We start from the raw sequence: 27,848 nt of genomic DNA, 5'->3' as shown, positions 1-27,848 counted from the left end.
AATGGCAGTTTGTACTGAGCATGGCCACAGGCAGTAAGCACGCAACCACTCTTAAGATTTTCAAGGCAAATAAGCTTTAAAAGTCAATTGACAGAAAATTGGATAAGCTGTTCAGGATAAATAAACCTGAGGACTTTATTAATACGATATAATGGTTTTGCTATATTTAAAAGCCTCTTTATTTGACATAGTTCCTTTTATTAACATGATGAATTGGGATTTATTGGATCCATGAGCAGTCTTGGAGTAAAAGCACTCCAAGCCTTTAAATGCTCACTAGAGAACAATTAAATCTCTCTTCACAAAACTCTACTTACTTTTGATAGAGAAATCAGGGAAAAAAATGCCATGAGATGACCATTCATTTATTCCTCTCTTTCCTCCTCTGTCTTGGTATTGATTAATGGTTAGCACTTGCTTCATCATTTGTGGACAGGAAGGACAGAAAAAGGAATACATGGACCTCAGATTAGGTAAACCCATGGGGAATGCTTAACAAGTGGACAAGGACACCTGGTTCTTGGGAAGTGAGTGCAAGGAAGAGCAGAAGAGATGCACACATCATGGCTTGTGTCTTTTGGAGGTTAAGGTTTCAATTTGTAACATTCTAAACTTGCAATCCCTGATTCTTTCCTTCATATGAGCATCAAGACACTGCAGCATGCTCTGCCTCCATCTCTTCTTTGTCCCCTGCTGTCATTCCACTCCTCTTTTGTCTCCAGGATTTTAGCAAGAGCTTCTGCCACGGTGCAAGGCGTGCTGACAGACTTTGGGATGGGCCATAGCATGATGTCACATGGGTGGTACTCTTGCAATCCGTGTGTAGTGTGCCTGCAGTGGTCTCTACTCACCTCTCATTTCCCAAATGCCTGTTTGCCTGGACTGTAGGAGAAAAGTAGAGGTTGGCTTAGTTCAGCTTTCTCAGCAGATCAATCTTGGGAGAGTTTGCATGATATAACAGCAAGCATTAAACAGGAGAATTAGGCATCCCACCAAAAGCATATGTTTAATACAAAAATAACTTATTTCAAGACAAAAAATAGATAAGAACTAGGTGATATTTAAAAAAAAAAAATCAATGTATTTGCTTTATACATTTTTCAAAGCATATCTCTGGCCTATTGAGGTGTGATGTTTTGAGGCTTGAAATACTTAAATATCACAGCAAAAGATATTGGAAAAATGGTAAGAGAGATAGACAAAATAATGGTGGAAAGTCTGATAAGAGTGAAACAAGGATAAATGATTGCCATTCCTAAACAAATACAGTTGGTAGAAAGAAGTGTTGCCTCTAAAACTGGCATCCACCCAGAGAGAACTGAGAATGAACATCCTGTCATGAACCCCCCCGTAAACTCCCAGATCCATATCTTAGAAAGTAATTAGGTCAGGAGCTTCCATTGATTTCCAATTTATACATCCTAAAAACCTCTGTGCCTAATTTGGAACAAGGAAAGCTCTGCACGCTGAGGAGCCTGCAGGAAATTACTCTAATTAGAGTTTTGAGGAAATGTTGAAGCAATGCTGAGATGCTGCTTTTGTACAGCAAGAACAACAGTACATACAAAATAACTGTATTTGTTTTGTAAAGTGTTTCTAGGCAATTAAAAACCCACCAATGCTAATACCTTCTTTAATATACTTGCGAACTCTAAATGGAAACATTGCAGTCAAAGGCAAATAGTAAATATGAGCAACCATATAGCAAATATAAGGGATGCCAATTTTCTTGAAGTTTCTGTGAAGATTTTTTACCACTTCTTGATGATATAGGGGTAGTTCATGTAAGATTTCCCGTATCAATTACCTTCCTCAAAAAGTTCCATGAATTTACATTTGGAAATGCTTTTCTGTATTTGGATTATGCAATGGGTCTGCAATGTTCATGGCTCCCCTGGATCAGCAACATGGTATCATAAAGGATACAGTCCTCATGGTGGAAATTGTTTCCATTACAAAGCATTTGATATTGTCTAACAAGCTACTATCTGAGTCTAAGATTTTAAGTTTAAAAAATCCTTCCAATGTCTTATTTTTTTTGGTTTAAACAAACATTGACATTTTCTTTCATAGTTTTCTGATTTTAAAAATAGTCAATTATTAAAACAATCTAATCAAACCTTCCAGGGTCTCTGATGTTGTCATAAGAAGGAGTGTTTTATAGAAAATACATTTATTTACTCAACTGTTCATCAATTTGTAATGACACTTTCTAGGCTTTATAACCTTTATCTACCATAGACCAATGAATTTTCTAAAAGTTATTTTCACATCTTGAGAACAAAATAATAAAAAAGGCCCCCAAAATATTGAATAACTTTAAGGTTCTAAAGGTATTAATTCTGGTAAAGACTTGCTAAGCTGGTAAATTAATATATCCATGTACATCTGTGTCTGCATCTGGAGTTCCTTTTTTAATTGAAAACTTCTGAATTTAGATCCTCAGTCTCATTGACTGAAACTGTGTTAAACTAGTAGGAAGTAGAGTCCCAAATATTGCTTCTTCCATTATATCCTGTCTAAAATAACAACTGTTTGGCCATAGGAGGAATTCAAACCATCTGGAAGGCACCAGTTTGCAGGCCTTTGAGAGGGCTTCTATGTCATATTAACTTGACACAATTCACGAAATGGTGAATCTCTCCAGTTGCTCACACCCCTGCATAAATTTAACTTAGTTGCTGAAGATGAGACCAAACTCACAGGTAGCAAAGTGAATTCACAACCCCTGTGAGGAGTTGTGAGCTTAGGGAAGGGGGCTGTAGTGGGATACAAACAAAACACACAGGTGTGATGGATAACCCTTATCCTTATCCTTATCCTTATCCTTGAGTTAACCCTCAAAGGATATGGATTGCCTCCCTTCTGGCCTGCAAACTCTCTGTTGGAGGAGAGTAGCTACAGAGAGCAGTTGGTTCATTGGCTTTTGGATGTTTTACTGAACTCTGAATTTGTTCTCAAATTTTATGTCTAAACAATCCCACTCAGATCTTCTGTTCCACATCCAAACCCCTAATATGAAGCAACTTTCTCTCTTGGCATTTTCCATGCAGTGAGGGAAAGTGTCATTTTCAGCTGTAGCTCTCCTCCACCAGTACACAGATCTCTTTGGCCTCAGCCTCCTGGATCCATATGGCAGGTACCTCCAAATGCTCCTTCCTGGGATACTCCTGGAAAAGCCTCCCCCACATGAGCTCTCAGCTCACAGTTTTGAATGCAGCATCTCAACACACCCCAAGGAAAACTGTTCCTGGGAGGTTGCCCTCTGGATCTATTCAATATGAAGGCTTTGGGAGATGAATTCTGTGACACAACATGTACTTCTTATTTTCCTAAAAGCTAAGTGTCTAGAGGTCCTGAAACGGAGAATAAATCTAATCTTTAGTTTTAATAGTTCCCCCAGTAGTTTTACTTTGCATTTCCCACAGCCAGAGTACAATATCAACTTAAGAATATCAGAGCTTTTCCATGTGGAAAATGCACCCATATCCCATACACCCATATTCAGATTGGGTGTATGGAATATTTGGAGTATACCACAGCCTCTGAAGTACCTAAACCAGTGCAAATTTTAAAACTTTATTAAGCTTATATATATTTATAGATGTCAAAAATGTATAAGCTTTATTAAGTTTGGGGGGTTATTCAGTTCTATTTAAATGCCCTATTATTTGCAACTTTAAGTATAAACAGTTCACTGTGGATGTCTTGAGAAAGACTTTGGTTTCACTCAAGACTTTGTAATGAAAAATACAGAGCAAAACAAGCCTGCAAACTAGATCAAGCTAGAGTATAAGTATGAAGTGGTCAACAAACTGTCTAAAGAAAATTAACTCCTCTAGATTTAGTTAACTCTCACCAAAAGAGAAAGAAAAAACAGCAACAGATGGCTCAGTCCAGCTTTGATCAATCTCTCATTGCATCCAAAGAATATGTAATTGGGGAAAGCAGTGCACTGAGTGGAATACTACTCAATGTTTTTATTTTTATAATGTGCTAAGTAATGTGCCCAAAGGAAAAGCTCTTCAGTTTCGAATGGACCTAAAATCTGTCCTACAAAGAAAAAGAACTAAATCTGTGGAGGGAAAAGTGACATGGAAAGATATCACTTTTCTATTGAAGGACTTAGAAAAGCTCATTTAAAGTAAGAATGATTCAATTAGGCTGCTGATTATACTGAGAAGAGACCAGGAGCAGCTCCACCCTAAACCCTTCCCTTTGTTCATCTATCTGCTCTCTTACAGACAAAAACATCCAGCAGTATTTTCATGCTTGTCCTGGGATTATTTCTGCCTTTATAAATACCTGTTGAAACAATGTTTGTTTTAAATCACTGCAACATATGTCCCACTTGGCTTTGCTTGATATTTTATTTCTTTCTTTAAGTATGTTCTGCACTTGCTGTTCAACTGGGAGTCTGGGTTTCTGCACCTCTTTTCCCATCTAATCTTTACCCAACATAGACACAACAGCTTTTGTTCCTAACCAAAATAACATTCTCAGCAAAAACATTATCATCTGTTATAGCCATAGATTTTTATAAGGGAAAACAGTCCCCTTGTTGCTGAAATTTTAGAATTAAATTTCCAAAAAAATTTTCCTCCTTTTAAAGTTTTTTGCCTGCATGGAAATGGTTTAAAGATACTTTTCATACAATAATAACATTATCAAGTAATTATGTCTGAAAGCATGCCTAACATCACACAAACAATTAGAAAAAAAAGAAATTTTTGCTAAATGGCATTCTTAGGAGATAAGTATTTCCCCAGTTTCAAAGACAAAAAAAATTGAAAACTGTTATATAAGACCACATGTCTCTGTGGTAGATACTCAAAATTTTTTCCACTCAAGTCCATGTGCCCGTGGGGCATCACCAACTCCTAGTGCTGATTAATGATATTTTAAAGTGGTGGTTTATACTTGAGCAGCCTGCAAAAACAAGGACAAAAATATTTAACTAAATCCCAAAATATCTCTGACAGAAAGAAGTGGGTGGTTTACATGTATCGTAATGAGTACATATCTACTTTTAACTTTTTGCCTGGAAAGGGAGAAGAATTTTCCAAATGCTGCTCCCTTTGCTTATTGTTCCAGTTTAATTTAGGGACTGCAATCTTTATAATAATAAATTAACCACTTTAGTATTCCCTGGATATTATTAGTTACCTGACTTCTGATGGCAAGATGGTCCTTGTGAACTATCACATGTACAAGCTTGTAAAACTTAAAAAACTGCTGATTTCAGCTTTAAAAATCTTGAGAGAAAATTCAAAAATATGCTAAAAGCAGAGATAAAGGTCCAAACATCTCTTTTCTTGGCTTGGTTCTCTACCTGGAGTTAAGGTGTTTACTCTTTTTCCAACCTTTTCTTTACCAACCAAAAAGCAAATCTCCAGTAAAGGTCTCATCTTCAGATTCTGTTATTTATAAAGGTTCACCTGCACTTCAAGAGCTAGCAGAGGAAGGACACCAGGAATCACATACCTAAGTCAATTCTGGCAGCACATCATTACTGGAAACATGCTGTCCTGAAACAGAAGGAGATAGCAGGGTACCTTTCAGCCAAAGCAAGGAACCAGTCTTTCTTTCACAATTTTTTTTTCATTTACCAGGCTCCTTAGGTGCTCTGGCAGGACTGTGGGATATGAAGAAAACAGACAAAACCAGTTGTTTCCTCTGTTTATGTGGGCACAAATGCTGTCCCTTGGAATGTTAAGGCCAACAGAAGTTTTACAGTATCCTGAAAAAATTCAGGAAGGAGGTTTTGGAAATAGGAATAAGTCCACGGCCCTTGTATGAGTTCTCTCCTCTCAGGCAGTGACTGGTTCCTGGCTATTAATCTGTACTACTGCAAAAATGTTTCATTGCATGTCTACACACTTTTAACCCATGAGTACATTTTAAAGCCTCTGAAATTATAAATGTCAATCTTCTTTGATGCACAGAGAGTCCCACTTTAATTTGTAACTGCCTACACTCTCCCCAAGGCACAACAGGAATCTATAAGACAAGTTATTTGGTGGGGTTTTTACTAAGTTCAGTGATAATTCACACAAATCAATGCCACAACTGTCCCCTATGGTAGGGACCACAGTATATTGCAAATACTTAACCAAATGTTCCTGTGAGAAAGCTCTTCTTGAGTTATTTATTCATGCAGAGGCATTACTGTCACCACGGTCTTATAACTTCAGTGTGACCCAGGGTGGAACACCTATAAAAGTAGTGCCCTGAGCTGTATTTTTATCAGTTTTAATATGTATTTACAAGGTCGATGAGGTTTTTTCCTACTGGAGAGAGTCACGGATCTGGCTGGCTGTGCCTTTCCTGGCTGGCTCCTGGTGCCCTGAGATGTTTCAACACTCTTCAGATTAGTTATGAAATTGTTCCATGGACCCTGAAGTGAGCTTGTTGTAAGGAAGTTTTTTGCATCCCCTGCACTCAGGACCTCAAGGCAGACCAGTTCTGCGCCCTGGGGAGGGGAGGCTCATGGAGGCTATCAGCCCAGGGAGCCCTCAGTTTGTATGGAGCCCTGATATGTACACTTAAAGGAATATGTATAAATGAATGCAAAAAAAACCCCCAAAACCCACAAAAAAAAAAATCACAAAAAACAACCAACAAACAGCTGCGAAACTTAGTAGCCTTATTAAAATAATCTGTAAATATGCCTCCAAGGATCCTGCCATGGGATTTTCTTCTAGCATTCCACAGAAGAGATGGTTAATTCTTTGTAAATGCTGCTCATCTACATTGAATTTGGGCCCTTTTGGCGAGCTTCTCTCTGCTGTAGCTGCATTTTCCAAGCCCTTAATCAAAAACTGAAATGCTACATAAAAATGAGATACTTCTCCAAAACTTATTTGCAAAGCAGATGAGGCTGTGCAAAAGCAAAAAGCTGTGTAAGAGTTTAGTGCTCACTTTAAGACCCCATGCTGCTCTGCTCTTTTAAGTGCCAGGAATAGAGGATGTTCAGTCCCTTGTGCTTAGTTGTGTTGCTGCCAATCCCCAGCTGGGTAATAATTAGCATTGACTCCATGATTCACAGAAGGCTGATCAATCTCTTTATTCTCTTATTGTTATTAAGAAACCTGTTGCTTTTATAGACAGTTACAATACAGCTGGACCTAATTGGTCCTCCAATCCAAACAGCATCACCATTGGCCAATCAAGAACCCACCCTTTGGTAAACAATCTCCATAACACATTCTACATGTTCACAACAACAGGTGCAGCAAGTGGAGATAAGAATTGTTTCTCATTCTTTTCTCTGAGCTTCTCACAGACTTTCCCCCAAAAGCCTGGGAAAGTTATGTGCTGCTCTCTGTGGCCAGAGAGCTGCTGCCACACAGTTGTCCCTCTTTCAATCCTAGTAAATGCTCTGTCCAGCTTATGGGCCACATGTATCTGAGATGTGCAGTCCCAGAGCACATTCCTACATAGCCAAACCCTACATAGTTTTTTTTGTCTTCTCAAGTATTTCCAGATTCCTGGACCCTTTGAAGTCATAGGGAAATTTCCTATGCACTGTGAAAAGTACAGAAGAATGAGAAAAGTGCCCTTCTACCTTTTACATAAAAAGAAGGAAACAAAGTTATTATTAACCAATTTTATTTCTTAACTGAAAGGTGATATGCCAACATTGCCTACACTCCTTCTAGATGATGTTTTCCTTCTCTCCTAAAATCTATGGGACTATAGCAGGGCTCTGGCTATTAACTAAGATAAATATTCTAAGAAATAAAAAATGGATTCTCTTTTATTGGGCTGGAAAAGGAAGACAGTAATTATGAGGGATAAATTAAAATAAGTTCTAAATTGTGTTTATCCAAGTCAATCATGGAAAAAATTAAGAACCAAAAAATACCATAGGCAATAGAAGGGACTATGCAGCCATATATTCTGAAATATGATGGCTCTTGTAAGCAAAGGATGAGTACTGATAGCAGACTAACTCCTATATCAGTGAATGTTTAGGAACATATTAACCTACAGGCATTGTTGATAGAAACCTTTCCTTTAGAGCTGTTTATGTGGAAAGAAGTAAACCAAAAAATTTTACGCTCAATTTATTTCTTTTTTTTCAGTTTGAGGCTCAATTTGTGAACATATGAAAGCCAGGCACAGCTAAGACAAGTAAAATTCTTGTATCCCTTTTTTCCTTTCCCCACTATGAGATCCATGATTAATAAGCTTCAAAGTGTACAAAACTCTCCCTAGAGAAATGTTTTATATAGAAACAAATTTTAAATTTTCCTTGTGAGAAGTTTGGGAAGGTTCATGTAATGGGACATAGCTTAATTTTAAGAAAAAAGATAAAACACAAATTTACTTTTTTAATGTAAATTTTTTTTTTAAAAATTGTGGCAAGGAAAGAAAATAGTCTGTTACAGAAGTTGCTTATTTCCAATTCTAATGTGTTTACTAAGAAAAGTTTGGAATATGTAAATATTCTGTTGGTAAATCAGCCTTTCTTTATTTATAACTTTTTAAATGTTTTCTAACATTCTCAAAAGCCAGTAGAAAATAAACTGGTGAAGGAAATTGAATTGGATGAATGGACTGAAACTCAATTACTTTACAGATTTCAAGATCTTCTAGTGACAGGACAGGGGAGAATTTGTTCAAACTGAAAGAGCCTAGGTTTAGATCAGATATTAGGAATGAATTGTTTACTGTGAGGGTAGTGAGGCACTGAAACATTCTGTTTATCAGAGAAGTTGTGGCTTTCCCATCCCTGGAAGTGTTCAAAGCTAGCTTGGGTGGGACTCTGAGCAATTTTCTCTAGAGGAAGGTGTCCCTGTCCCTGGTAGGGGGATTGGAACTGGGTGGTCCTTAAGGTCCCTTCTGACCCAGGCCATTCTAGGATTCTGTTATTAGCTCACATGTGCAGTAATCCAAGAAGTTGTGTGTTGGACAGATGGACCTGATCACACAGATGTGTGGGGTCACAGGGTTTCTAGAGTAGGACTTGCCCACACACCCTGGCCATCCGGGCCTGAGCATGTGAGTGGGCCTGACACTGGTGGTGGATCCCTGGGGATATTTCTTTGGTTTCTGGAGAAGCCATGCTGAAGGCTGTGTGACAAAGGCCAGCTTTAAGCCTGCTATGGGTATCCAGTACTTTCCTTTAAGCCTGATATAGGTGTTCAGAGTTTCCTTTACCCTGCTATGGGTATTCTGTATTTTTACAGATAAACTTCACTTTTCTGAAGGTGATGAATGATGTAGAAGAAATTTCAGCCTCCCAAACAAGCTTCCCACCACCATTTTGGCTGTTTATGTCTGGTAAGATTCTGACTCATGACCAGACCAACACAATTTTATTTTGTCTCAGGCTGAATAATTTTTCCTCCTCCCTCAGCCTCCCAAGAACTTTCAAGATAGAGGCATATGCACACATGAATATTCATGACTCCTTTAGGAAACATTTATGCAAATAAATATCCACTTTTTGAAAACAAGAACAAAGAGTTCTAAGTAGGAAAGTCAATTTGCATTTTGGTTTAAGTAAATAGGTGTGGAATTTTTTTTTTGACTATTCAATCAATTTGACAAACTGAGGCTGAGACTTAGCCCTGTTGCCTAAATCCTGTGTAGGCAGAGATTTGCATATTCTGGTTGATGTTACTGGTAGATAATAGTGGAAGTAAATGGCAATTTGTGAGATTATCTTTGCATTGTAGTGACTTCAGTCAAAAGGGCTGAAGAGGGTTCATACAGGTTAATGAGGAAATTTGGAGGGTTAACTGTAGGAGCCTGAATTGCTGCTAGTAAAGTCCAGGGTAAGAAAGCAAAAAGGGCCTTTGCATGGTGTCCACAGATGTTTCATTCAGCCACGCAGTAAGAGGATCCCCAGCCAACACACATGGAGGGTCCAAGCTTATTCAGCTCTCAGGGGCCTGGGGGGGAACCTGGTCTCGGGGCAGTATAAAGATGAGGGCCAATCAAGGAATAGGGAGGGAGTGGCTCAGGGACATAGGAACAGACATAGGAACAGGGGAAGGAGCCAATGGGGCTTAACTACTTTTTGGGGTACATTTCTTGTGTCTCCTTAAACCAGGGAATTCCCCCCGGGATCTCCACAGTTAAGAGCCGTCCTCTAATGCAAAATTGTTAGAATCCCCTGGTGTGAGAGGAACTGGCACACCAAACCAGCACAACCATGCTGATATGCAATGCAATCCTACCATTCAGTGCCTCCACTAATCTACACCTTCCACCATCGCTGGTGACACTGGGCATAAGGGTAAACTCAAAGTTATCATGTGTCCCACAAAGCAGAAGAGCTATGGCTGCTAAATATCTCTGAGGGAGCTCATTAGCATAAAACCAGTGAAGTATTTGTACAGCAAATGGACCTACCATGTCTTTTCTTTACAAAGAAAAATTCATGGACTTGCAAGAAACATTATTGCATTTAATCAGATCTTTTCATAACTGCTTCCTGACTGAAAACATTTCCCTCTCCCGTGGAAAAAAACCATAACAAAAAAAAAGCACCAAACCCAAACCAGCAACACAAACCCCCACTTTTTTTTTCAAAGTTTCCTTGAATAAAAACTTTCTAAGAGAATTGAGGTTAAAAATCTTTTTGCCATCTGCATTTTTGTTATGTTTCTACTTTGGATTACTGAAAAAGAGATGAAGAATTTCAAAACACCAAATTGACCAATATATATTTATACACTTTCTAATTGAAAGGGAATTGACAAAATATTTAAATTTAAAGAATTTTTGAAACTGCTTTACAATTCACATAATCACATTTCTTTGCTACCACACCATGAGAACACTGAATAAAATTTTAGTTTTCTTTTTTATTCTGCTCATCCACTATTTGCATTGTTCTTCATTAATTTTTCCAGCATATTCATATTCAGGCTTAATCAGTCTTCAGAAGCTTAACCTGAAAATTACCTCTGTAAATAGCATTGCTAACTTGGTGGTGGCTTTGCTGTACCATGGAAAACAAGAAGAAAACAAGCCAAAGTTTGGTAAGAAGCGTGCACATGTATTATTCTGAGCTTCCTTCTGCTGACCCTAGGAACCTATAGAATACAGGAAATATTTATGCTGGTTGACCATCCTTTTATTATCAGGAAATAAAAAAGAAAGCAGTAGTTAAATGTAGCCTTTGCTCAGTAAAATGTCAATCCATGGATACACTTTAATGAATTCACTCATTAAAAATTGTTTAAAAAGCACTTATATTAAATATTCATGACTAATAGCTGATACTTAACTTTTGACTCTTCTGCTGTAAGTATCACTCTTGAATCTAGAGTTTCCTGGAAATTTTATTGGTTTGAAGAGGGGATAAAATTAGTGTGAAGATAGCAGAGCTTCTAGAAGGTGACAGAACTTAAGCAATAGTTGGCTGTTAATGTCTAATAAAAGTCAGCAGAAATACAAACTGTGGTGGGAGCAGGTTAACACCAACTTAATGTGAAAATTACCTCTTTATGGTAATGAAAGGGACCATATTTTTCCTGATTCAGTTACTCAGCTAAAAATATTTACTTCCATCTTATAGGACTGATTTCATATGCTTTGTGAAGCTGACAGTTCTCTTTACAATATAGCTAGGAGGCTTTTATATTTCAGGGTTATGCCAGCCTTCATTTTACTTCTTTGCATTTTAGCAGGTTTTTTTTTTTAGAAAAACAATATAATGACTATGCGTCTCTGCACTGAATACAAATTTTTAAAACCCCTTAGTGATTTGTTCAGGGGGGTTGTTTTTCAGAGTGCGCAATCAAGAAATCTCTGACTTTAGGAAAGCTGAAGTTCCCTAATAATTTGATATAGCAGAAGTAGAATTCAATATGATTTGATCAGTATAATGTGACCTCACACCATCTCTTTAAATTAATGATGAATTAAAATTTTGTTTTAAATAGATAATGGATGTTAACATGTTTTATTTTGGAAGAAATCTGCCTTTGTATGTGGATTTTCCAACAGAAACAAGCAAGGCAAAAGCTCTATTCTTGACAGAAGATGCCAGGATATGCAGAGCAAGACACAGATATATGATCTGATTTTGAATGGGTTCATAGCAGTACCGGAAAGCTTTTTCAGGAAAAAAATATTCAGACATGGTTCCATAGAACTGAGTCTAAACCAATTTGAATAATGAAGTCAGTAATTCTATCTTTACTAAGCAATAAGAATATGAGAGAATGGATAGTGCTAATCCAGCAAATGCTGGTAATTTCCATCATGGCCTCAGAAGTTTGTCCACAAGAGCTTCTACCTCTAAATATGTGCTCTTCAAAAAAGAATACAGTTAGATTACTCTGAGCAATTCTATATTTAATGGTACTGATTTTATTACCTGGTCAACCTTCATCTACATCAGCAAAAGATGGAAGACAATTAATTATTGTTCGTTACAAATCAAATGCTATATTTGGATCTTTCACACTGAAAGAGAAACAGATTTGCTTCTTTGGTAAGAGCTGTACTGTGTTTAAGGTACTTGACCAAATGAAACAATCTATTTCCATGCAGTTCATGTCTACTGTGTCTTGTAGAGCTTTAACTCATCTGATCTTTGCCATTATATTTTCTGCTGTGGTACTGAGAAAATTAAGCGGACAGAACAAATTATTATGAACAATGAGTACAGAAAACCACAGCTGTCTTGATCTAGTTTTCAGTAGTTTCTCTTCAAGTGGGAGGTTGGATAACAGACGTCCAGAGATTATTTCTATGACTCACACTGCTCTTTCACTATGAATAAAAAATGCAATTATTCTTCTTGGATTTTTGCATTATTAAAACCTTTGCTATCTAACCATTAATTATTGACTCATAAAAATGGATTTATATGCATAGGAAGCATTGGGGCATAAGAAGTTTGTCAAATGTTATTTTCATGACCCTGTGCTTTCAATAATGTAATTACAGTCAGTTTCCTTTCTGATATTATTTCTTCAGATTTCAACACATTTTTGAGAGAATTTTGTGTTGTCCTTTTCCAGCCTTTTTGCTTTCATTTTAGTATTACTCGGTAAGTACTGGAATGTTCTAATACTACTAATACTTCTCAAGGTCTTTCTTGATAATTGCAACTTTTTGAAAAAAAATGCTACATTTTTATAATCAAGAATGACTGATGAAGTCATAAAGCATACAATAAAATACAAATTTAAGCAAGATTATGTTTACTAAAAGATCAAGAAATCTTAAAGATCATATTAAAAATCAAGAAATGGCAACTGATGAACTTTGAAATGGATAATAATAATATTAATTATTATTAATAACAATATATTAATAATAATTTATTTTGGTGATTAGATATAACAGCCAAGTAGGACATAGCATAGAGTTGTGTCCTCTGATATCTATTTTTAGCACTATGTCCAGCCTCATTTACTTTGTGATTACTTTTCAGGAATGTAATCCTGAAAAGTAATCCTGAAAAGTTTCAGGAAAATCAAATATCACAAATATGAGTACTCAAACAGGTTCCATAGTCACACACATACTATAGCAGTGAATTCAAACACATGGGTTGATGAACACAAGTGGAGAAATAAAGTTATTTCCTGTTAGCATTATTGTTCTGCTCCGTAGTTTTGCAACATTTCTCAAAACCAGAGTGGGGTGGTGATCACTTGTGCTTTCAGCATAGTGCCTGTTATTTTGTACACAAACTGTCACATTGCAAGTAGGTTCAAAAGGACTGTTGCTCACTATGTTTCCACACTCAAAAGAAGCCTTTTATTTTTCATTAATACAGCTCCTGACCTTGGTATTATTTACAGTTCTTGTGTGTCAGCTGATGGCTTCTTCAGGTTCTTCATTTGAGCTGCTGCTTTAATGAGTGGGAGTGATACCTGCTGGTAAAAGCTGCCTATGTTTTAAATAAACCTGTCTGGACATCAATTGCATCTCCTCAAGAAGGGCTTGTGCAAATATTTCTTTTAGAAGGGTTAGGTGCTTTCCCTGCCTCCTGACATCAGCAATGTTAGAAAGTCCTTAAACTCTATATCAAAATGCAGTTTGAGTGGAAGCTCATTTAAAAAGAAAAAAAAAAATCAATCTGAGGCTCTGGCACCTCGTGTGCCAGGAAACTGCTTGTACACCTTTTGTGGCCTCAGCTTCTCTTAGAAACATTATAATTAAGACCTGTCAGGTTTTTTAGTACCTGTTTTGATATCTGCGTGGAAAGCTTCTTACAGATAATTTTTCATTTCTTTTTCTAGGAAGAGCATTTAGAGTTTTTCAGAAACGTAGTCCTTACCCAAAGAACTTTTTCCCTACTCAAAACTTAAGGCCAGCCCTTTTTATTTTCCCCAGACAGCAGTATCTTGCAATTCTTTTTCATGCAATTTTTTGCAATGACTATTTCTCATTTGAAAAATATTAAACTGATTGCTTTAATAATGTGCTACCTCTTTGACTTCCTGCAGTGGTGTCCTGCTTTCCATTCCTCTCTTGGAGACTTAGTCCCATCTGGCCTGTCATGTCTTAGACACTGAGTAAATAATCTCCTTCCCAAACCACTTTCACTTTGTTTTTGCCAAAGATTCTGAACTTAATTACAGAATCACAGGATCACAGGATAAGACCAGTTGTAAGGCACCCACAAGGATCACTGAGCCCACCTCCTGGCCCTGCACAGGACCATCCACAGTCATTACAAGTGCCTGACAATGTTGTCCAAATTCTTCTGGAACTCTGCCAGGCTTGGTGCTGTGACACTTCGCTGGGCAGTGCCCAACCACCCTGTGGGTGAAGAATCTTTTTATAACATCCAACCTAAACCGCCCTAACACAACTTCAGGTGTGGCACAACTTCAGTCCTGTCACTGGCCACCAGAGGAAAGAGATCAGTGCCTGCCCCTCCTCTTCCCTTCATGAGGAAGTTGTAGACTGGAATGAGGTCTCCCCTCAGTCTCCTCCAGTCTGAAAAGACCAAATGACCTCAATTGCTCCTCATACAGCTTCTCCATCAGACCCTTTACTATCTCCTTTGCCTTCCTTTGGATGGCCTAATTGTCCTGTGTTCAACTTTTACCTAAAAATTTTGAGTATTTTTCTGTGTTGTCTTTTATTTACAGGAGGTTTCTTCAACAAAATTTTATGAGCACTCTTGATTCTTTTTACTTTTAAACCTCCCTTTCAACTCATGAAAAAAATGCCCAGGAAAAAGAGAAAAGAGGCGGGGAAAAGGAAGTAAAAAAAAAAAAAAAAAAAAAAGAGAACATAACTTGGCCTAAATTTATCCTGCCTACCCTTGGATAATTGTTATTCCAGTTAGGAGATGAGTCACACAGGGTTGACTTTATCTGTCAGTAAAGAGAAGCAGTGATCACCATGACTATTACCACAGGCAATAATAATATGAGCCTAGGGCAATAAAGGTGGGTTCCTTTGTCATGCCAGACCTTGGTAGGCAGCTGGCACATGGTGGCTACTCTGTATTTGCTATTACAGCCATTCCACTCCAACTTGGCCTAACTCCATCTATTTGAATCCCACCTGGTGATTGTCCTTGTTAAAAGTGGGTGGTGTTTGGGCCTGTCTTTGTGACTCCTCTGCAGAAGGGGCTGGGAGCTGATCTCAGAGCAATAATCCAAGTGCCAGATTTCTTCGACTGCATTGTGGCTCAGGATATATACCTTAAATTGTTTATGTTCTTGTTTCTAAACTAATGCCTTTAAACTCATGGAATTTAGATCCTTCCCATGTTATATGAAAACAGTGCAAAGAGCTAATAAATGCATGTTTTGTAGTCGTGCATAACTCAGAAATTACTGACCCTGTAAAAGAAGACATGCCATGTAAAATGAATTATTTTCCATTTCACATGGAAATATCAAATTTTTCCTCAGTTTTGGAAAGAAAAAGGATAAAGGATATAATATTTTTCTTTGGAAAGAAAAAGGATATAAAAATTAATCCAAGTCTGCACTATGCTTTCAAGTGTCTATTAGTTCCAGATCTCTTATGCCTTAGATATTTGCTTGCCTGGAATTTATACTGACCAGACAGAAGAACAAGAGTAACCTAATAATCATTTTTGTTTGGTGTTTGTTTATATAAATGTAGCTAAATCTTTAATATTTTCTGCTAACACAGAGAAGAAAATAATGTGGTGCACAGACAGAAATAATAAATATATGTTTCTGTGAGAATCTTCTCATGTCTGGAATTGGGAAGGAGCAGATAGAAATGGAAGAAATTCCATGGAAACACTTGTAGTTACAACTAAAAAAGTGTGTAACTACACCATCACTCTACTGGAAAAAGCCTTTCCTGTCAATTTAGCAAATCCTCATGGTCTATATTTAACCATTGCCCTTGTTTTCTAGTTTGTTAGTAGCAAATTAATTTGAATAACAGTAATAATTTATAGAAAGCATAATGTACAGAAAACACCCGGATTTTGGCTGTCAACTTCATGATCTCGTTTTCTCATCTTTATTTCTCTTTGTTAACTATTCTCCCCTTTTCAATGGTTGTGGTTGAAATGTACTCGATTACTAAATATCACACCTGAAAAGAAAACCTCAAAATTCAGAAGTTATTTCAGACTGTTAGATAAAACCCACATAGAAAATGTTCTGAAAAGGACCAGGCTTGAATTTCCCACCGAGTCAAGGTATTTTTTTCTGTATGGCTCTGTGATTTAGGGTTTCTTTTCAAGCTAATGGTACCTCACAGCAAGTAAGGTTTTCCCCATTTGGCAGACAATAAATAATTTAGCCCGACTTTGAAGTTGTAGTGGCATGGGAATGAATGCCACTGCTGTCAGTCAGTTTTTGAGATGTGCTGCACACTCAGCATAAGAAATGCCCATGCTTGGGCAGACTTTTATGTTCCTGATGATGCACCTGGAAACAATAAGCGGTAGGTGTTGTTTGTGTTGGCCAGTTCTTTCACTAGATGGCAATTAGCACCAGACACCTTTAGCTAGTGTCTGTTGTGCTTTCCACAGTGCAAAAGTCACTTGATTTTTGACTTATCTACTTCCTGCTGTTTTACAAACACTTGAGCTTCTTTTGGGCATTATTCAGATATCTGGTCTAATGATTCCTATCTCCCTAAAATTGTCTGAGCTTAGTCAGATGAAAAGCAAGTCCAAAACTAGGATTACTACCTAATAGTTTTTGTAGATGGGCAACAAGTTATGTGCATACAGGAATAATGCAGACTTCAATTGCTCTTATACCTAAAACTGGCTCCATTTTAATTTTTGGGAGCAAGTTTTACATCTAGGCAAGTTACAGAAGCTGCTACCTGTATCTTTTTCTACCTGTGCCTTTTTCCTATTGTTTTTACTCTGTGATCTGGTGTCTAAGTGGGTTTTTTTTTTCAGTGAGGCTTCTGCCTGTTTCTCTGTGGATTGGTTATGAGGTTGTTGCTGGTGAGATGCATTATTGCAGTAGGTGCATTACTGCAGGCTTTTCTCCATTTTGACAACCACAACCTCCTGGTAGTGAGCAGAAAAAGAGTGTCTAAACATGCAGGAAGATTATAACATTGCAGTAAGCATATCAGCCACTTCACATCATAAAATATATGCCACCTTTTCCTGGGCTGCCACAGGAAAAGCTGGGAAACTGTCCTAACTGCTGTAACTTAAACTATATAATGCAAGTGGCTTTAATTACAGAGGTAAAGTTCTGCAAGGACAGCTGTGACCATGTGTTGCTGTGTAAGGTTCCATTTTACCTTTGGGTACTCTAAGCACATGGCTATATGGAGAACAAAATTTATACATGCAAATCAACAACCTGTTCACAAATCTGAAATGAGAAACAAAGTTGGATATGAAACAGACATGATATTGGACTAAAAAAGCCTGACAACTCACAGTCCAAAAATAATTGATTTATCAGACTGCATTATTTTCTTTATGCTGAGGTAAAATCTCCAAGAAATATACCTCGTGTAAGATCTTCCCTCTCTGTGCCAGAAAAACAATGGAAATAACCTTTATGGTGTCCTCCTCACAGTCTCAAACTGTGCAGAAAAATTTATTTAATGATGTCTACACTCATTGTCCTCGTTGTAGTTGGAGAAATTCTACTGCTGTTTTTTCACTTTTTGAACTTTGCAAGGAGTGCAGTGTCCAGAACCATTTATTGTATTTGAAGATGTACACTTTTTTTTTTTAAACTAATCCATTTCCTATATATCTGAACATATAATGAATTTTTTATACCTTCTGGGAGGAGACAAAAAATTGCAGAAACATTTGATCGTTGATATTGCATCCTATCTTCACCCAAAGTAACACGAATGATAGGACTCCAAGAAAGATAATTTTAATTATTTTTGCTTTGTGAGGCCTGATTCATAAGTATGTAGCAGTGGTGATAGTGTCCCATTAAAAATTTCTCTTTGCAATTGGTTTCAGTACATTTATTTCATGGTGCTGGTAATGATGTTGATCAGACCAGAATGGAGTGAAATAATAGCTGGTCCAATAGCTGTTTCAAATGGTTACAAGCAAGAATACAGATTCTGTCTGCTGACATCAGTCCCATTTCCAGGGCAAAGGCAGCTTTGCCATACCCTTCTATTCCACACTCTTGAGCCAAATGTAATTACAGGGAACATTTCCATAATTCCCAGAGCTTAGAAAAGGCAATTACAAGTAACTAAAGTTTGGTCTCAATGAGCTTTGAGTAACTAAGATTCATGAAGTAAACTGACAAAAATCTCAAAGGATTCAGGACTCCCTTTGAATGTTTCTAAATTTAAATCTATTAATTAAAGTAATTAAACTTGAATTAGTAAGTTGTGCCGCAGCCATGCAATTTCCAAAATGAACAAAATTTAGTTGTATTAGTTGGTTAAATTAGATGCCACTCTATTGCATTTTATTTATAGTAATGATGTTGGAGGGTTTGATTCAAATAATAGCTTATTTATACTAAGGACAATACTTTTATTCCTTTCAGAATTATCTTCTACCAGAAAAGTTGCTAAAAGAAATTGCACTTGCCACTACTATTGCACAAAATGACACAGCCCCACTATACTTCCCTCTCCTTGAGTTTACGTCCTCTGATGCACCAAAAAACTTGCAATAACCTTTAACTGCCTCTTATTTATTAACATTTAATTTTGAAAATGGTAATTACAGAGGAATGAAAAGCATGAACAATTTTAACTGATGATTAGAAGCATTTATATGCCAGTGGGAAAAAAAAACACAATATGCCAAAGAAAGTTAAGTTTATCTGGCCTTTCCACTTATCTTACAAATCACTTACAAATTAATAACCACTGACAGTTTCTTGAAACAGTGTCAATCTTCATGATGACTGGCTGCTGCTCAAAGAAAAATGAATGTATAAAATGGTTGCATAGGCATTTTCTATTCAAAAGCAAGCACAGAAGGAGGGGAAGGTGAGACAAAACAATGGAAAACACTTACACCAGATTTTAGCTTATCAACAGAATTATTATTTAGCTGATGCCAGCAGAGTGATTTGGCTACATCAAAATGAAGATCAAGATAATATGTAACAGTTCACCAGACAAATTGAGAAATTATTAGTATAAAACATGGTGGGTCTCCTTAACAGGATCACTGAATCCCAGTCATTAAAACTTACTGTGGTTTAAAAGTGTTTGTGAAATCAAATTAAATATTTCCTTCATATCACTTTCCATACAGAGAACATTGGAGCTTTGGGAGCTACCATATCCTGCAAGTCTTAAGATTTAGTCATAGAAAGGGCTTTTTGAAGTTTCACTGTTTGTAAGTCAAGGTGATGTCTCAAGATTTTTTGGCTAAAGTCAACATTAGGAAGGTCATGCACTTTTTGTCAATGCATCAAAAGCTTATCAATTACAACAGGGCGGCAGATATTTGCATTTGATACATAATTTAGGAAAGGGCTTCTTATATGAGCAATACAGTAATTACCTGAGCACAGAAATATTATTCTTTCCACTATGTTGGCTTCTATATCTAAACCTTTCTATTTCCAGCTACTTATCCCTTTCATTCAATTTCATTCTAACAGGTCATTAAAATGTTTAACCAAATGTCAGAAATTATTGCGAACCATTCCTATTATTTTAATGAAGACCTGGAAAAGAGAATTCCCTGTTGAAAAAGGAATGCTTGAAAATAAATGGACCTTTCATGTACAATGATTTGTTATGGTAAACTTAATCACTACCTCAGGGCATTACTATTTCAAATAGCCCTGTGACTGAACTGCAGCAAGTGTTAAAATTTTGAAGTACTATAGTTATATATTGTATATCTCAATATAGTTATATATTGTAATCTCAATAAAGACCAGTGTTTCCTCACAATTCCACCCAGCACAGCATGTATGAAAGCATCAGGTTAGCTATTGCCTACCAAAATGATGCAGTGGCTGTAATAATATATTTATAGTGATGTAAGTTTATGTGTAGGAACCATATTTAATGATTTTAAATAATTTTAAAAAGTTTCCATTTATGACTAAATATTTTACTGGTTGAACCTGAAAATTCCAGTTGAGCTCTGATTCTTTCATGGATAACCCAGGTCTGCCTGGGTTCATCTCTGAATAATTCATCTCTGCCCAGCTTTGACTACCTGTTTTTGAACTAACCATCTTGGACTCCCTTTAAATCAGCACAGACCAAACTGGTCTCATCAGAGTAGAGTGTGCAGTGCTCCTCACCCTGGAGTGCATATCCAAATTAGGTCAGATAAATTCTCATGTGCTTTCTAGTTCAGCCAGAAGTACCCACATTGTGATCCCCAGAAGGTGAAGGTAATGTGGGCTCTGAAATCTTCAATTCTACTTGTACATAGCTAAGATTGTGTAATCCTAGTGGTCCCAGTAGGTGCTGTGACTGTGGAAATGCTGGTCACTTGGGGAACCCTTCTGTTGATATATAAAAAGTAACAAGTTTGGCCCACTAACCATTGCAAGAAATAACTGAGAAGGTTAAGACACTAAGAACCTATCAATGGTCAAATCTGTTGAGTAATGAACTTTGGCATTTACATGATCACTTTCCATAAGACCTGGACATTAAAAAACAGCAATAGAAAAAAAAAAATCACAAGAAAGAAGACTATGAATAACTAAATTTTTAGAAAATTATTTTTCTTCTTTTTATTTCCTTTGCCGCAATTATCACTGTGATAAAGAGAACAAGAATTGCCTGTGGATGTGATCTACCTGTAATTTAGTAAAGCCTTCTGTACAGTCTCACACAGCATTCTCCTGGAGAAGCTGGCAGCCTATGGCTTGGACAGGTGCACTCTGGGTTAGAAAAAGTCTGGATGTCCAGACCCAGAGGATGGTGGTGAATGGAGTTACATCCTTTTGGTGGTGGATAACTAGTGAGTGGATAACTAGTTTCCCCATGGCTCAGTATTGGGTCCAGTCCCATTGAATATCTTCATTGATGATCTGGACAAAGGTATTAAGAGTACCCTCAGTCAGTTTGCAGACAACACCAAGCTGGGCGGGAGTGTTGATCTGCTGAAGGGTAGGAAGGACTGCAGAAGGATCTGGATCAATGGGTTGATCAACAAGGAAAGGTGTTTTTGAGTCACAACAACTCCATGGAGCACTGCAGGCTGGGGGCAGAGGATCTGGTAAATGGCCCAGCAGAAAAGGACCTGGGGGTGCTGGCTGAAAGTGGCTGAACACAAGTCAGCAGTGTGCCCAGGTGGACAAGAAGGCCAAGAAGGCCACCTGGGCCAGTGTCAAAAATAGCAGGGCCAGCAGGACTAGGGCATTGATCATCCTCTGCAGTCAACTGTGGTGACACTGCACCTTGAGTCCTGTGTCCAGTTTTGGACCCCACTTCAAGAAGGACATCGAGGTTCTGGAGTGTGTCCAGAGAACGGCAAGAATGCTGGTGAAGGATCTAGAGAATGAGATAAGTGAGAGCATCAAGGGAGCTGGAGTTTGGTCTGGAGGCACAGGAAAGACCTTATCACTCTTTACATCTACCTGAAAGGAGGCGGTAGCAGGACAGAGTCAGACTCTTTTCCCAGGCAACTCTTGATAGGACAAGAGATGTGGCCTGAAGGGAAGGTTCAGATTGGACATCAGGAAGAATTTCTTAATGGAAAGGCTTGTTAAGTATTAAAATGGGAAGTGGTGGGGTCACCATCCCTGGAAGAGTTTAAGAGATGATTCATGCTATGGTTTAGTTGGCATGGTGATGTTTGATCAAAGATTGAACTCAAAGGTCTTGGAGATCTTTTCCAACCTTAATTATTTTATTCTATTCTAATTATAGAAAAAAAAATCACAAAATGAGATGGTTGGTTTGTGTGATTCTCACATATTCTGTCAAAACTGAAATAACAAAATACTGAACTGGCTGAACTGTTCAAAAAACACTGGCTATGGCCTCATTCTTCACAGAGAATGAGAATTTTATGTCATTTCCTTCTAGAGGAAAAAATGTTGTATACATGTGTGTCAAATAATTCAAGCATCAGCCTATTTCAACATGGCTAACACATAGTCAACCTGTATTGCTACTTGGGCAAAATTTTTCTGATTTCACAGGACCAGTATAGATCCATGGGACTGGTTCTAACTGTTGCTGATTTTCATTATTTTATTATTTTATTATTTTCCTCAGCACAATACTTCACATATATCCTCACTGAATTTCATTTAACTGCTTTTGAGCCATGTCATGTGAATTTTGAGCCTGTTCTCCAAACCCTCCTTAGAACTTAGAGCCAGATGAAATCTTTATAAACCATGCATTTCATTCCACTATCCAAGCAGCTGATGAAAATATCGACCAGTTGTGACTCCAGCTGGGACCTTTGTGGAGCCTCACTGGAGGCAGTCTTCCAGTTCAACATCAAACTGCTACAAACTGCTCTCTGTGCATCTGTTTTTATGATTGTTCAACTCAGATCCCTTTGCTACATTGCCAGCAGCTTGGTTTAGGTCCAAATGCATAAAAGTTTGCTCTGACACATTTCCAACTGAGTTATTTACCCTGTAAAGAAAGACATTGTATTGATTGTGTTTGTTTCTGAAAAAACACGTCTAATGTGTTGATTTACCACCTTATTATACTCTAAGTACTTGTAACTTTACAGTTTAACAGCTCCATTTAATCAGATGACTAGCTGGCAGAAAACATTTTGCTTTCAAAGCTCTTCAAGATGGTATCTAATTACGACAAATTGTCTGCATGGATTTAAACACAGGGGCCCCAGGTCATGCTGGAACTAGACCAGCCACTGCTGAGTAAGCTGCTCTGGAAGTGGCCCCAGTGCAAAGATGAACACTAACAGAGCAATTCTGACCCCCAGGGCAGATGCTGCTCATGGGTGCTGCTGCTGTGTCCTGCAGATGCACCTGGTTTTTGGAAACCAGTTCAGGGGTCTCCAACATGGTATCTGTCAGCATGGAATCTGAGTCCAACAAGAGCACCAGTGCCCAGTCCTGGCAATGCAAAAAGTCCATATCAAGAAGCACACACAAATCAGAAAATGAAGAATACAAAAGAATAGTGTAGTAACAGAAGCCAGCCGATGCACGAGTAGTCACTGCTCCTTAGCTATAGTCTCTGTGAGAAGAAACAGGTTTAAACAACTGAACACTGCAAAAACCTTGAAACCAGTCCCAGACATTTTTCTAAAGAATGCATTCACAGTTCAGCATGGATTTCAGTACAGCATACACCTTGGAGGAAGACCAATTTGGAGATAAAAGTATTCTTTAATGGTCAACAAAATTATAGAACCTTCAAGAAACAAGGTAGGGAACTAAATTATCTCCAAAAAGTTTTCAAGTCAATCAGCTTCTTTAGGTGATGGTAGTACAGATAACTGATGATGTGCCACACCAGATGACAATATCTGAAAAATATCCTGGTTGTCTGCTATGGCCTGGAGGTTGTCTCTTAGACACTGTGACACATTTCCCAGCAAAGTTAATAAGGGAATTCCACAGGGCTGACACATTTTTAATGGGGAGCATCTGTCTCTGAATAGAGCTAATTTCAGTATCCCAGAGAAATGTTACAAAACATCTGCCTTTTTCCCCTGCAGACACAGTAACCTCACTAATATTCTATTCTAAGCCTTTGTTTCCTTAAGCTAGAACATGCTCTATGTCTTAAAGAGGATTTTCTGTTTTCCTTGCTGCCAAAAATCTTATACAGCTTTGCAGGCAGGCAACAGGTCAATACAGCACTGATAGCTTAGAGTGCACTTATTAGACACCTAAACTTTGCTTTTGCACGTGGTTGTGGGGTTTTTTTGTACTTCTGAATGGTATTTGAGTAAAATACCCATGTTTTTAGGCATTTTAGTAGACATACACATTTTAAGGTTATCTGTAGAATCCATAAAGTATTGATTGTGGTGTCTTGCAGACCTTCCCACTACGACAGCCTCGAGAATGGATCTCATGAGAGCTGCTCTGTGTCATTAGGTGGCACTGTACAGCAATGCTGGCAGTTTTAAGACTTTCTCAGCTCAAAAGGGAATTTTCGATTATCTAATCTGATTTCCTACATGCTGTAGGCTATAGAAATCCAACAAGGAGTTCATGCCTCACGCCAAAACTGTGCTTCAATAAATATATATTTTTAGATATAGGTTTTGACCTCAAGAAAAATTAAAACAAAGAATACTGCAAGTCTCTAATTTCCATTTCTGATAACAGAAAATAGTTTGCGTTTCAGATCTTAATCTCTCTGTTAAATAATTTGGACCTCTTAAACATTAGTGAGACAAAATATCTGTTTTAATTCAGAAAAAGCAAAAGGATGTGTGTTCCTAGCACTGCAGAAAACCAGGCCAGCATTAAATTGAGCATGACATTGTAATAAAGTGTCTCCCTATGGAAGCACCAGTCTCAGAAAGGAGCATATGCCTTTTATGAATGCTGATACTCTGATAGCCCTACAATTTCTGTTCCATTTAAACCACTTCTACTTTTGACTGACTTTATAATCCCCACTTTGTCCTTTCTGCTAACAGCCTATTTTCTACTAGCTGTGTAGAAGGTTGGGGCATGTCAATTTTTTAATTTAATTCCCCCAAGTGTGACTGCACACAATTTTCACTCGTCAGAATGGCATCAGGCAGTGACTTTGTGCTCTCCACCAAGAACTCTGAAGCTTCATGCAGAGAAGCAGATGAAGTTATGCTTTTATATATTGCTGCTTATACCTTTGTTCAGGCCCTGTCTTTACATAACTGCATTACAAGACAAAGTGTGTGCTAAAATGTCCTCTGTTTTGTCATAAATTCTGATCTTTCTGTCCTTACTGCCAGTCTCCAATAAATACTTGTGGAAGCAGATTAGGAGTGCTAATGGATACTGTTAAAGCAGGAGGTTGGAAGAGCTGGTTCCTTTGGTAGCAGGTGAAAAGTCAGTAGGACACCACAGGCTCCAAAGCTCCATAGCTCATCCTCAGCCTCATACAACTGCCTAAGGCAGCCTTGATGTCCAGACCTCAGAAGTGCTTCAGAAAATGGCTTTGGGTGGAATGATGACCAAAAGCCATCTGATGGTATGAGACAAAAAAAATACTCTGTGACTTCCTGCCACACACAGGAAAGAGAGATTCATTATGTATTTGTAGATAAACAAGACCTATCAGGGACACTAGAAATTGGCCTTGGTTGTAAAATAGTTTTTCCTAAATTGAGATAAGCTGTAAAAACTGTCAAAATAAATAGTCAGTATTTTACAATAGACATGCTTTTAAAAATCATTTTAAAAGCAGTTTTCAAGTACAAAGATCAAGGTACACCATTCTGGAATGTCAAAAGTGGCATGTATGAAAATATAATTATATTTTCCATTTTGAAGTACTTTGTGAAGTCTACTATCCACTCTTAATTTTTTTCCCTGAATATGTTAGAGCTTTCTGGCTGGGTTAATCAGCTTTTATGACCTTCTCACATACAAAGTGAAGAATTGTCTTTGATTTTCTATCCAGAAGATATGAGAGGGGTTCCTCCCCCTGGTGATTAGCAAGGGAAATCAAAACACTTTGAGTTACATTTTTCATTTCTTCCTGTGTAATTTCCAGAGCCACAGTCTATTTTTGTATGAAGTCCCTGTGGATATCTGCGAGCTAAACAAATACACATTCAGAGCTTGCTTATTGTCAGTAATGAATTAAAGGTCAATCTTTATATGAAGCCAGTGCTTGTGATTGTCAGAAAGAAAAAACGCTTTTATCATATAATATCAAAAGTAAGAGATGGCAAGTAAAAAGATGTGCTAGGAAAAAACACTCTTTCTCTCACTTGAACTAAAAGTGTGAAACGTGTGGGAGCCAAATCAGAGTCTCTGTGCTGTCTCTGTGATACCTAGTTCTGGAGGAGCACCACAGCCCAGACTCTGATATTTCTGGATGGTTCCACTCACAAAAACCAAGTGAATCTGGTAGGCTGGAGGAAGCAGCTGTTGGCGTTCCTCAAGGAATTAAGGCTGAAAGCATAGCCAGAGAAAATCAAGTGTGGTAAGAAAAAGAACTTGCCCAGGGCATCCTTGAGAGACAGAATCCTATAGTGACTCCACACATTTATTGTTTTCATTAGTGACCCTGGCCCCATTAGCAGTAAGGGAACAAAACTGGCTGATAGAAGGTGCAAGATACTGTGAATACAGGTGAACATCAGAGTATCTTTCTACAGAAACTAGATGACTCAGAGCGCAAAAATAATAGAAATTATAAATGTAGCAATACTGTCTGTAATGCCATGAATTTAAGAGTAAAAAATTGTGCTCTAAGTGGGAGAAGCTTATTAGCTACAGCAGCAAACACAAAAAGATCAAATTACATGAGTTTATCAAAAGATAGTCAACATTTGTAAATATGATGTCGTATTTAAAAAGCAGACATGATAATAGGATGTGTCAAGAGAAGGGTTTCTAGTAGAGCCAGGGAAGTGATGACACATACATTTTCAAAAGCAGAAGGTGGAAGAAGAAAAGTATAGAAAATGTAAATATTGAAAAAATATAAGCTCTCAATAATGAAACAAGGTCTGCAATGAATAAATATAGAGATAAAATCCATTTATATAGATGGGGGTAGTTATTCCATTGAATTCAGTGGAGGATGGGTAGGTCTCCAGATTCATGGATATGGCTTCCATATGCCATAGATATCATATGGAGAAAAATCTCCATATAATGTGTTTTAATCAAAACCACCTCTGTGTTATTTTAATCCAAAGGCTGCTTAAATCACAATATTCCAATAGGGAATATAAGCTGGTTTTTTTCAGTCTTTCTAATAATCTGACTCAAGAAGTTTATGAAAATGATGTCCTGGAATGCACTATGGTATTTATAATGGCTCATGTTCTTTCTTTCAGCACTTGCAATTTGTCAAGCAATAGCAAACTGTAGAAGGAAAGATCACTGATGCTCCCCCAGCATATTGACTGACCTTTGTGTCTACTTTTGCTATTTATATTGGCAGGGAACTATGCAGAACAAAAGTAGTCAGGAAAACTCCTAAGTTTTAGGAAAATCCTTTAAAAACTTGTGATTATGTTGACGTCACCTCTTACTTTACCTCTTCATTTTAAAATTTACTTGGTAATTTTCTGTTTGTAAATACAGAAGTTGTTTAGTCTTTGTGTAGGTTTTATTTTGCTACATGTTGCTGTACTAGTTGGGTAAATAGTTTCTAGGATTAAATAAATAATAATTGGCATCTTTATTTTCTTGGGCTACAACAGAGCACAGTGCATTCTTTTCAAGCAATGGGTAATGGAGCAAGCTATGAAAGTGTGAAGAATTTCATTATCATTATTCCACATTGTTATGCTATTTGCTTTATACAAAGATATAAAGCAGAAAGAAAAAGAAATCAGAAAAACAGAAAGTCACAAAGTTAAT

General features: G+C 37.5%; 1 long non-coding RNA gene across 1 annotated transcript; it reads right to left on the bottom strand.

Annotated features, from left to right (window-relative positions):
- Positions 1-284: 284 nt before the first annotated feature.
- On the bottom strand, positions 285-7,061 carry LOC135287249 (uncharacterized). Its single transcript, XR_010351047.1, has 3 exons — positions 6,922-7,061; positions 5,485-5,528; positions 285-882 (listed from the first exon to the last, which is right to left on the bottom strand). It is a non-coding gene; the product is annotated as an uncharacterized LOC135287249 (long non-coding RNA).
- Between the last annotated feature and the right edge of the window lie 20,787 nt (positions 7,062-27,848).

This window comes from Passer domesticus, chromosome 1 (genome assembly GCF_036417665.1).
Source record: "Passer domesticus isolate bPasDom1 chromosome 1, bPasDom1.hap1, whole genome shotgun sequence".
NCBI classification, from domain to species: Eukaryota; Metazoa; Chordata; class Aves; order Passeriformes; family Passeridae; genus Passer; species Passer domesticus.
Note: the sequence above shows the minus strand (reverse complement) of the source record. Positions and strands in the feature narration are given on the sequence as shown.